The following is an 11,811-nucleotide window of genomic DNA, read 5'->3' as shown; positions in this document are numbered from 1 at the left end:
AGCCTCAGATTCCCATGGTTCCTCATTAGGGAACTCATTGGAGGTCAGTGGACGTCCATTGAGGTCTTCCTCAGTGGCGTTCACTGCCTCTTCCTCCTCTCCAAATTCGGCCATGTTGATGGCCTTACATTCTCCTTTTGGATTCTCTACTGTATTGCTTGGAAGAGTACTAGGAGGGAGTTCAGTAATTTTCTTGCTCAGCTGACCCACTTGTGCCTCCAAGTTTCTAATGGAGGACCTTGTTTCAGTCATGAAACTTTGAGTGGTTTTGATTAGATCAGAGACCATGGTTGCTAAGTCAGAGTGGTTCTGGTTAAAATTCTCTGTCTGTTGCTGAGAAGATGATGGAAAAGGCTTGCCATTGCTAAACCTGTTTCTTCCACCATTATTGTTGTTGAAACCTTGTTGAGGTCTCCATGAAGAATTATAGGTGTTTCCATAGGGTTCTCCCATGTAATTCACCTCTTCAATTGAAGGGTTCTCAGGATCATAAGCTTCTTCTTTAGATGAAGCATCCTTAGTACTGCTTGGTGCATTTTGCATTCCAAACAGACTTTGAGAAATCAAATTGACTTGCTGAGTCAATATCTTGTTCTGAGCCAATATGGCATTCAGAGTATCAATCTCAAGAACTCCTTTCTTCTGATTAGTCCCATTGTTCACAGGATTCCTTTCAGAAGTGTACATGAATTGGTTATTTGCAACCATTTTAATTAATTCTTGAGCTTCTGCAGGCATCTTCTTCAGATGAAGAGATCCTCCAGCAGAGCTATCCAAAGACATCTTGGACAGTTCAGACAGACCATCATAGAAGATACCTATGATGCTCCATTCAGAAAGCATGTCAGAAGGACACTTTCTGATTAATTGTTTGTATCTTTCCCAAGCTTCATAGAGGGATTCTCCTTCCTTCTGTCTGAAGGTTTGGACTTCCACTCTAAGCTTACTCAATTTTTGAGGTGGAAAGAACTTTGCCAAGAAGGCATTGACAAGCTTTTCCCAAGAGTTCAGGCTTTCTTTAGGTTGTGAGTCCAACCATATTCTAGCTCTGTCTCTTACAGCAAAAGGGAATAGCATAAGTCTGTAGACCTTAGGGTCAACCCCATTAGTCTTGACAATCACAGATTTGCAAGAATTCAGCTAAAAACTGATGAGGATCTTCCAATGGAAGCCCATGGAACTTGCAATTCTGTTGCATTGGAGAAACTAATTGAGGCTTAAGCTCAAAGTTGTTTGCTCCAATGGCAGGGATAGAGATGCTTCTCCCATAGAAGTCGGGAGTAGGTGCAGTAAAGTCACCCAGCACCTTCCTTGCATTGTTGGCATTGTTGTTGTTTTCGGCTGCCATGTCTTCTTCTTTGAAGATTTTTATTAGGTCCTCTACAGAGAGTTGTGCCTTAGCTTCTCTTAGCTTTCGCTTCAAGGTTCTTTCAGGTTCAGGGTCAGCCTCAACAAGAATGCTTTTGTCTTTGCTCCTGCTCATATGAAAGAGAAGAGAACAAGAAAATATGGAATCCTCTATGTCACAGTATAGAGATTCCTTGAGGTGTCAGAGGAAAAGAAAAATAGAAGGACGAAGTAGAAGAATTCGAACTTATCAAGAGATATGGAGTTCGAATTGTTCATTGAGGAATAGTGTTAGTCCATAAATAGAAGGATGTGAGAAGAGGGGAAGAAATTTTTGAAAATTAAGTAAAATATTTTAAAAACATTTTGAAAAATACTAATTGATTTTCGAAAACTACGAGTGGAAAAGAAATCAAGTGATTTTTGAAAAAGATTTTGAAATTTAGAAATCAAAAAGATATGATTGAAAACTATTTTGAAAAAGATATGATTAAAAAGATATGATTGAAAAGTTATGGTTTTAAAAAGATTTGATTGAGAAGATATGATTTGAAAAACAATTTAAAAAGATTTGATTTTAAAAATTAATGACTTGGCTAACAAGAAAAGATATGATTCAAACATTAAACCTTTCTCAACAGAAAAGGCAACATACTTGAAATGTTGAATCAAATCATTAATTGATAGCAAGTATTTTTGAAAAAGGAAAGAATATGATTTTGAAAACATATGTTTGAAAAGATATGATTTGAAAAAGATTTGATTTTGAAAAATTTTGAAAACTTGAAAAAAATTTGAATTGAAAACAAAATCTTCCCTCTTGTGCCATCCTGGCATTAAACGCCCAGAATGGTATCCATTCTGGCGTTTAACACCCAAATTGCTACCCTTTTGGGCATTAAACGGCCAACCAGGCACCCTGGCTGGCGTTTAAACGCCAGTTTTCCTTCTTCACTGGGCGTTTTGAATGTCCAGCTTTTTCTGTATAATTCCTCTGCTGTATGTTCTGAATCTTCAATTCTCTGTATTATTGACTTGAAAAGACATAAATTAAATTTTTTTTTGGATTTTTAATAATGAGGAATAATCAAAATGCAACTAAAATCAAATAACAATGCATGCAAGACACCAAACTTAGCAGTTTGTATACTACTGACACTAACAAAATGAGAATGCATATAACAAAACACTCAAGTCAAGAGAATTCAAAGATCAGAGCAAGGAAATCATCAAGAACAACTTGAAGATTAATGAAGACACACGAATGAATGCAAGAAGAACAGAAACATGCAATTGACACCAAACTTAAAATGAGACACTAGACTTAACAAGAAATATGCAATATTTTTGGTTTTTATGATTTTGTAATTTTTTTGGTTTTTTTTCGAAAATTAAGTGGAAAAAGAAAATAAAGATATCAAAATTCTTAATGAGATTTCCAGGAATCATGCAATGTTAGTCTAAAGCTTCAGTCTAAAGAAATTAGACATGGCTAGCCAAGCTTCAGCAGGACATTGCATTCAAGAGCTAAATTGATGAGAATCAATCAACTTTGGTTATGATAAGAACATCACCTTGAAACACTAGAATTCATTCTTTAAGAACTCTGAAAAAATACCTAATCTAAGCAACAAGATGAACCGTCAGTTGTCCATACTCAAAACAATCCCCGGCAACGATGCCAAAAACTTGGTGCACGAAATTGTGATCACTACTTTTCACAACTCAAATAATCCCCGGTAATGAATCCAAAAATTTGGTGCTCAATACCATGGTATAAACACTACTTCGCACAACTAACCAGCAAGTGCACTGGGTCGTCCAAGTAATAAACCTTATGCGAGTAAGGGTCGATCCCACGGAGATTGTTGGTATGAAGCAAGCTATGGTTATCTTGTAAATCTCAGTCAGGCAGATTCAAATGGTTATGGATGATATATGAATAAAGCATAAAGATAGAGATACTTATGTAATTCATTGGTGACAATTTTAGATAAGCGAATGGAGATGCTTTGTCCCTTCCGTCTCTCTGCTTTCCTACTGTTTTCATCCAATCCTTCTTACTCCTTTCCATGGCAAGCTGTATGTTGGGCATCACCGTTGTCAGTGGCTACAGTCCCGTCCTCTCAGTGAAAATGTTCAACGCACCCTGTCACGGCACGGCTAATCATCTGTCGGTTCTCAATCAGGTTGGAATAGAATCCATTGATTCTTTTGCGTCTGTCACTAACGCCCAGCCTTCAGGAGTTTGAAGCTCGTCACAGTCATTGAATCCTACTCAGAATACCACAGACAAGGTTTAGACCTTCCGGATTCTCTTGAATGCCGCCATCTATTCTAGATTATAACACGAAGATTCCGATTAAGGAATCCAAGAGATAAATATTCAAGCCTTGTTTGCTTGTAGAACGGAGGTGGTTGTCAGGCACGCGTTCATAAGTGAGAATGATGATGAGTGTCACATAATCATCACATTCATCAAGTTCTTGAGTGCGAATGAATATCTTGGAAGAAGAACAAGCTGAATTGAATAGAAGAACAATAGTAATTGCATTAATACTCGAGGTACAGCAGAGCTCCACACCTTAATCTATGGTGTGTAGAAACTCCACCGTTGAAAATACATAAGAACAAAAGTGATCATTGGCTTCGGCCCCAGAGAGGGAACCAGAAGAACCAAGATGAAAATACACTAGTAAAATGTCTTATTTATAGGGAACTAGTAGCCTAGGGTTTATAGAAATGAGTAAATGACATAAAAATCCACTTCCGGGCCCACTTGGTGTGTGCTTGGGCTGAGCATTGAAGCATTTTCGTGTAGAGACTTCTCTTGGAGTTAAACGCCAGCTTTTGTGCCAGTTTGGGCGTTTAACTCCCATTCTTGTGCCAGTTCCGGCGTTTAACGCCGGGCATTCTTAAGCTGATTTGGAACGCCGGTTTGGGCCATCAAATCTTGGGCAAAGTATGGACTATTAGACATTGCTGGAAATCCCATGATGTCTACTTTCCAATGCCATTGAGAGCGCGCCAATTGGGCTTCTGTAACTCCAGAAAATCCACTTCGAGTGCAGGGAGGTCAGAATCCAACAGCATCTGCAGTCCATTTCAGTCTCTGAATCAGATTTTTGCTCAGGTCCCTCAATTTCAGCCAGAAAATACCTGAAATCACAGAAAAACACAAACTCATAGTAAAGTCCAGAAAATTGAATTTTAACTAAAAACTAATAAAAATATACTAAAAACTAACTAAAACATACTAAAAATATACTAAAAACAATGCCAAAAAGCGTACAAATTATCCGCTCATCAACAAGTCATCCAGTTCTTTGGTGAGCAAATGAGGTTCGTTCTCCCAAGTCTCATTACCAAGTAACTTGTCATTTAGCTTCATGATTGCTCCAAGGTATTTAGCAACTTGCTCTTCAGTGACATATTCATCCTCTTCAGAGGAAGAATACTCATCAGAGCTCATGAATGGCAGAAGTAAATCTATTGGAATCTCTATGGTCTCAGTGTGAGCCTCAGATTCCCATGGTTCCTCATTAGGGAACTCATTGGAGGCCAGTGGACGTCCATTGAGGTCTTCCTCAGTGGCGCTCACTGCCTCTTCATCCTCTCCCAGCTCGGCCATGTTGATGGCCTTGCACTCTCCTTTTGGATTTTCTTCTGTATTTCTTGGAAGACTACTAGGAGGGAGTTCAGTAATTTTCTTGCTCAGCTGTCCCACTTGTGCCTCCAGATTTCTAATGGACGACCTTGTTTCAGTCATGAAACTTTGAGTGGTTTTGATTAGATCAGAGACCATGGTTGCTAAGTCAGAGTGGTTCTGCTTAGAATTCTCTGTCTGTTGCTAAAAAGATGATGGAAAAGGCTTGCCATTGCTAAACCTGTTTCTTCCACCATTATTGTTGTTGAAACCTTGTTGGGGTCTCTGTTGATCCTTCCATGAGAGATTTGGATGATTTCTCCATGAAGAATTATAGGTGTTTCCATAGGGTTCTCCCATGTAATTCACCTCTTCTATTGAAGGGTTCTCAGGATCATAAGCTTCTTCTTCAGATGAAGCGTCCTTAGTACTGCCTGGTGCAGCTTACATTCCAGACAGACTTTGAGAAATCAAATTGACTTGCTGAGTCAATATCTTGTTCTGAGCCAGTATGGCATTCAGAGTATCAATCTCAAGAACTCCTTTCTTCTGATTTGTCCCATTGTTCACAGGATTTCTTTCAGAAGTGTACATGAATTGGTTATTTGCAACCATTTCAATGAGCTCTTGAGCTTCTGTAGGCGTCTTCTTCAGATGAAGAGATCCTCCAACAGAGCTATCCAATGACATCTTGGATAGTTCAAAGAGACCATCATAGAAAATACCTATGATGCTCCATTCAGAAAGCATGTCAGAGGGACACTTTCTAATCAATTATTTGTATCTTTCCCAAGCTTCATAGAGGGATTCTCCTTCCTTCTGTCTGAAGGTTTGGACTTCCACTCTAAGCTTACTCAATTTTTGAGGTGGAAAGAACTTTGCCAAGAAGGCATTGACTAGCTTTTCCCAAGAGTTCAGGCTTTCTTTAGGTTGTGAGTCCAACCATATCCTAGCTCTGTCTCTTACAGCAAAAGGGAATAGCATAAGTCTGTAGACCTCAGGGTCAACCCCATTAGTCTTGACAGTGTCACAGATTTGCAAGAACTCAGCTAAAAATTGATGAGGATCTTCCAATGGAAGTCTATGGAACTTGCAATTCTGTTGCATTAGAGAAACTAATTGAGGCTTAAGCTCAAAGTTGTTTACTCCAATGGCAGGGATAGAGATTCTTCTCCCATAGAAGTCGGGAGTAGGTGCAGTAAAGTCACCCAACACCTTCCTTGCATTGTTGGCATTGTTGTTATTTTCGGCTGCCATGGGTTCTTCTTCTTTGAAGATTTCTGTTAGGTCCTCTACAGAGAGTTGTGCCTTAGCTTCTCTTAGCTTTTGCTTCAAGGTCCTTTCAGGTTCAGGATCAGCCTCAACAAGAATGCTTTTGTCTTTGCTCCTGCTCATATGAAAGAGAAGAGAACAAGAAAATATGGAATCCTCTATGTCATAGTATAGAGATTCCTTGAGGTGTCAGAGGAAAAGAAAAATAGAAGGAGAGGTAGAAGAATTCGAACTTATCAAGAGAGATGGAGTTCGAATTGTTCATTGAGGAATAGTGTTAGTCCATAAATAGAAGGATGTGGGAAGAGGGGAAGAAATTTTCGAAAATTAAGTAAAAGATTTTAAAAACATTTTGAAAAACTCTAATTGATTTTCGAAAACCAAGAGTGGAGAAGAAATCAAGTAATTTTTGAAAAAGATTTTGAAATTAGAAATAAAAAAGATATGATTGAAAACTATTTTGAAAAAGATATGATTAAGAAGATATGATTGAAAAGTTATGGTTTTAAAAAGATATGATTGAAAAGATATGATTTGAAAAACAAGTTAAAAAGATTTGATTTTGAAAATTAATGACTTGGCTAACAAGAAAAGATATGATTCAAACATTAAACCTTTCTCAACAGAAAAGGCAACATACTTGAAATGTTGAATCAAATCATTAATTGATAGCAAGTATTTTTGAAAATGGAAAGAAATTGATTTTGAAAAAGATTTGATTGAAAAGATATGATTTGAAAAAGATTTGATTTTGAAAAAATTTGAAAACTTGAAAAAAAATTTGAATTGAAAACAGAATCTTCCCTCTTGTGCCATCTTGGCGTTAAACGCCCAGAATGGTGCACATTCTGGCGTATAACGCCCAAAGCACTACCCTTTTGGGCGTTAAACACCCAGCCAGACACCTTGGCTAGCGTTTAAACGCCAGTTTGCCTTCCTCACTGGGCGTTTTGAACGCCCAGCTTTTTCTATGTAATTCCTCTGCTGTATGTTCTGAATCTTCAATTCTCTGTATTATTGACTTGAAAAGACATAAAAAAAATATTTTTTTGGATTTTTAATAATGAGGAATAATCAAAATGCAACTAAAATCAAATAACAATGCATGCAAGACACCAAACTTAGCAGTTTGTATACCATTGATACTAACAAAATGAGAATGCATATGAGAAACAACAAAACACTCAAGTCAAGAGAATTTTAAAGATTAGAGCAATGAAATCATCAAGGACAACTTGAAGATTAATGAAGACACATGAATGAATGCAAGAAGAACAGAAACATGCAATTGACACCAAACTTAACATGAGACACTAGACTCAACAAGAAACATACATATATTTTTGGTTTTTATGATTTTGTAATTTTTTTGTGCTTTTTCGAAAATTAAGTGGAAAAAGAAAATAAAGATATCAAAATTCTTAATGAGAATTTCAGGAATCATGCAATGTTAGTCTAAAGCTTTAGTCTAAAGGAATTAGACATGGCTAGCCAAGCTTCAACAGGACATTACATTCAAGAGCTAAATTGATGAGAATCAATTAGCTTTGGTGATGATAAGAACATCACCTTGAAACACTAGAAATCATTCTTAAGAACTCTGAAGATAAATACCTAATCTAAGCAACAAGATGAACCATCAGTTGTCCATACTCGAAACAATCCCCGGCAACGGCGCCAAAAACTTGGTGCACGAAATTGTGATCACTACTTTTCACAACTCAAATAATCCCCGGTAATGAATCCAAAATCTTGGTGCTCAATACCATGGTATAAACACAACTTCGCACAACTAACCAGCAAGTACACTGGGTCGTCCAAGTAATAAACCTTACGGGAGTAAGGGTTGATGAGCGGATAATTTATACGCTTTTTGGCATTGTTTTTAGTATGTTTTTAGTATGATTTAGTTAGTTTTTAGTATATTTTTATTAGTTTTTAATTAAAATTTACTTTTCTGGACTTTACTATGAGTTTGTGTATTTTTCTGTGATTTCAGGTATTTTCTGGCTGAAATTGAGGGACCTGAGCAAAAATCTGATTCAGAGACGGAAAAGGACTGTAGATGCTGTTAGATTCTGACCTCTCTACACTCGAAGTAGATTTTCTGGAGCTAAAGAAGCCCAATTGGCGCGTTCTCAATGGCGTTGGAAAGTAGACATCCTGGGCTTTCCAGCAATATATAATAGTCCATACTTTGCCCGAGATTTGATGGCCCAAACCGGCGTTGCAAATCAGCTTCAGAATTTCCAGCGTTTAACGCTGGAACTGGCATAAAAATTGGAGTTAAACGCCCAAACTGGCATAAAAGCTGGCGTTTAACTCCAGGAAGAGTCTCTACACGAAAATGCTTCAATGCTCAGCACAAGCACACGCCAAGTGGGCCCGGAAGTGGATTTTTCTGTCATTTACTCATTTCTGTAAACCCTAGATTACTAGTTCTCTATTAATAGGATCTTTTGACATTGTATCTGTATCTCATGACACTTTACACGTTTCTCATTGTATCTTCTACAGCATGAGTCTCTAAACCCCATGGTTGGGGGTGAGGAGCTCTGCTGTGTCTTGATGGATTAATGCAATTACTACTGTTTCTCATTCAATCATGCTTGCTTCCGTTCTAAGATATCACTTGTTCTTAACCCGGATGAATGTGATGATCCGTGACACTCATCATCATTCTCAACTATGAACGCGTGCCTGACAACCACCACCGTTCTATCTTAGATTGAGTAGATATCTCTTGGATTCCTTAATCAGAATCTTCGTGGTATAAGCTAGAATTGATGGCGGCATTCAAGAGAATCCGGAAGGTCTAAACCTTGTCTGTGGTATTCTGAGTAGGATTCAATGATTGAATGACTGTGACGAGCTTCAAACTCGCAATTGTGGGGCGTTAGTGATAGACGCAAAAGAATCACTGGATTCTATTCTGACATGATCGAGAACCGACAGCTGAATAGCCGTGCCGTGACAGGGTGCGTTGAACATTTTCACTGAGAGGATAGGAGGTAGCCATTGACAACGGTGAAACCCTACATACAGCTTGCCATGGAAGGAGCCTAGCGTGCTTGAAAAAGAAGACAGTAGGAAAGCAGAAATTCAGAAGATAGAGCATCTCCAAAACCTCAACCTATTCTCCATTACTGCAAAACAAGTACTTATTTCATGTTCTTTTGCTTTTCACAATTAATCCTGATAATTTTTGATATCCTAACTAAGAGTTACAAGATAACCATAGCTTGCTTCAAGCCGACAATCTCCGTGGGATCGACCCTTACTCACGTAAGGTATTACTTGGACGACCCAGTGCACTTGCTGGTTAGTTGTGCGGGATTGCAAAAGTGTGATTGCAATTTCGTGCACCAAGTTTTTGGCGCCGTTGCCGGGGGTTGTTCGAGTTTAGACAACTGACGGCTTATCTTGTTGCTTAGATTAGGAATGTTTTATTTTTGTTGGTTTAGGGTCTTTTATTTAAGTATAATTTCATATTTTAAGTTTGGTGTCAATTGCATGCTTTTATTTAATTTTCGAATTTGCATGTCCTTAGTCCCTTTTTGATCTTTAAAAATTCTAAGTTTGGTGTCTTTTTTGTGTTTTTCTTTAGGTTTTCAAAAATTCATGTTTGATTTTCTGAAAAATTTTAAGTTTGGTGTCTCTTTGTTGTTTTTATCTTTCCTCTTTTCAAAAAAATATATATACATATATATCTTGATTACTATTCACATCAATTCCCTTTTCTCCATAATGGACATAAATGGGAATGAACAGTCCAAAAGGACTCTGGGGTCATATGCTAACCCCATTACAGCTGCATATGGGAGTAGCATCTGTATACCTCCCATCAAAGCAAGCAGCTTTAAGCTAAACCCTCAACTCATTACATGGTGCAGCAAAATTGCCAGTATTCCGGTCTTCCACAAGAAGAACCTACTGAGTTTTTGGCACAGTTCTTACAAATTGCTGACACAGTACGTGATAAAGAGGTGGATCAGGATGTCTACAGATTATTACTGTTTCCATTTGCTGTAAAAGATCAAGCTAAGAAGTGGTTGAATAACCAACCTACATCAAGCATAAAGACATGGAAACAATTATCAGACAAATTCCTGAATAACTTTTACCCTCTAAAAAGGATGACACAGCTAAGGCTGGACATCCAAGGCTTTAAACAAGAGGATAATGAATCCCTTTATAATGCCTGGGAGAGGTATAGAGGTATGCTGAGAAAATGCCCCTCTGAAATGTTTTCAGAGTGGGTACAGTTAGACATCTTTTACTATGGGCTTACAGAAAAAGCTCAGATGTCTCTAGACCACTCAGCTGGTGGATCTATACATATGAGGAAGACGATTGAAGAGGCTCAAGAGCTTATAGATACTGTTGCTAGAAATCAACATTTGTACTCTAGCCATGAGTCCTCTACAAAAGAAGAAGTTATGGCATTAGCCACTGATCCTAATCCTCAAGAACAGATGGTTGAGCTTACTCAACAATTACATCTGATGACAAAACAGTTAGCAGAATTTAAAGAGATGCTCCAAGAGACTAAAATTGCTAACAAGAACATGGAATCACAGTTGAATCAGGCAAAACAGCAGCTATCTAAACAGATAACAGAAGAATGCCAAGCAGTTCAACTGAGGAATGGGAAGACACTGAATAACACTGCTCAAAGTAGCAAAAAGTCAGTAAAGGAACAATTGACAGAGGATAGCCAGACCACTATCCAAAATCCCTCTGAGGACAGTAAGAGCCCAAAGAGGAATACTATTGGCGTTCAAACGCCAGAAAAGGAGGGAAAGCTGGCGTTAAACGCCCATTCCCTGCCCAGTTTTGGCGTTCAAACGCCAGAAAAGGGGGAAAAGTTGGCGTTAAACGCCCATTTTCCACCCAATACTGGCGTTCAAACGCAAAAGGGAACCAGACACCTGAGAGTGATGATAGTAACCCCTCTAAAAAGGCTTCTCCAACCACCTCTGTAAGGAATAAACCTGTAGCAACTAAGGTTGAAGAGTATAAAGCCAAGATGCCTTATCCACAGAAACTCCGCCAAGCGGAACAGGATAAGCAATTTGCCCGCTTTGCAGACTATCTAAGGACTCTTGAAATAAAGATTCCGTTTGCAGAGGCACTTGAGCAAATACCTTCTTATGCTAAGTTCATGAAAGAGATCTTAAGCCATAAGAAGGATTGGAGAGAAACTGAAAAAGTGTTTCTCACTGAAGAATGCAGTGCAGTCATTATGAAAAGCTTACCAGAAAAGCTTCAAGATCCAGGAAGCTTTATGATACCATGCACATTAGAAGGTGCTTGCACCAAGATAGCCCTGTGTGACCTTGGAGCAAGTATCAATCTAATACCTACATCCACTATCAGAAAGCTTGGGTTGACTGAAGAAGTCAAACCAACCCGGATATGCCTCCAACTTGCTGATGGCTCCATTAAATATCCATCAGGCATAATTGAGGACATGATTGTCAAGGTTGGGCCATTTGCCTTTCCAACTGACTTTGTAGTGCTGGAAATGGAGGAGCACAAGAGTG

General features: G+C 38.4%; 1 non-coding gene across 1 annotated transcript; it reads left to right on the top strand.

Annotated features, from left to right (window-relative positions):
• Window positions 1-837: 837 nt before the first annotated feature.
• On the top strand, window positions 838-945 carry LOC130938611 (small nucleolar RNA R71). The gene has a single exon (XR_009069770.1). It is a non-coding gene; the product is annotated as a small nucleolar RNA R71 (small nucleolar RNA).
• The last annotated feature ends 10,866 nt before the right edge of the window (window positions 946-11,811 follow it).

Source organism: Arachis stenosperma, chromosome 6 (genome assembly GCF_014773155.1).
Source record: "Arachis stenosperma cultivar V10309 chromosome 6, arast.V10309.gnm1.PFL2, whole genome shotgun sequence".
Classification (NCBI taxonomy): domain Eukaryota; kingdom Viridiplantae; phylum Streptophyta; class Magnoliopsida; order Fabales; family Fabaceae; genus Arachis; species Arachis stenosperma.
This window is presented reverse-complemented; position numbering and strand designations above follow the sequence as displayed.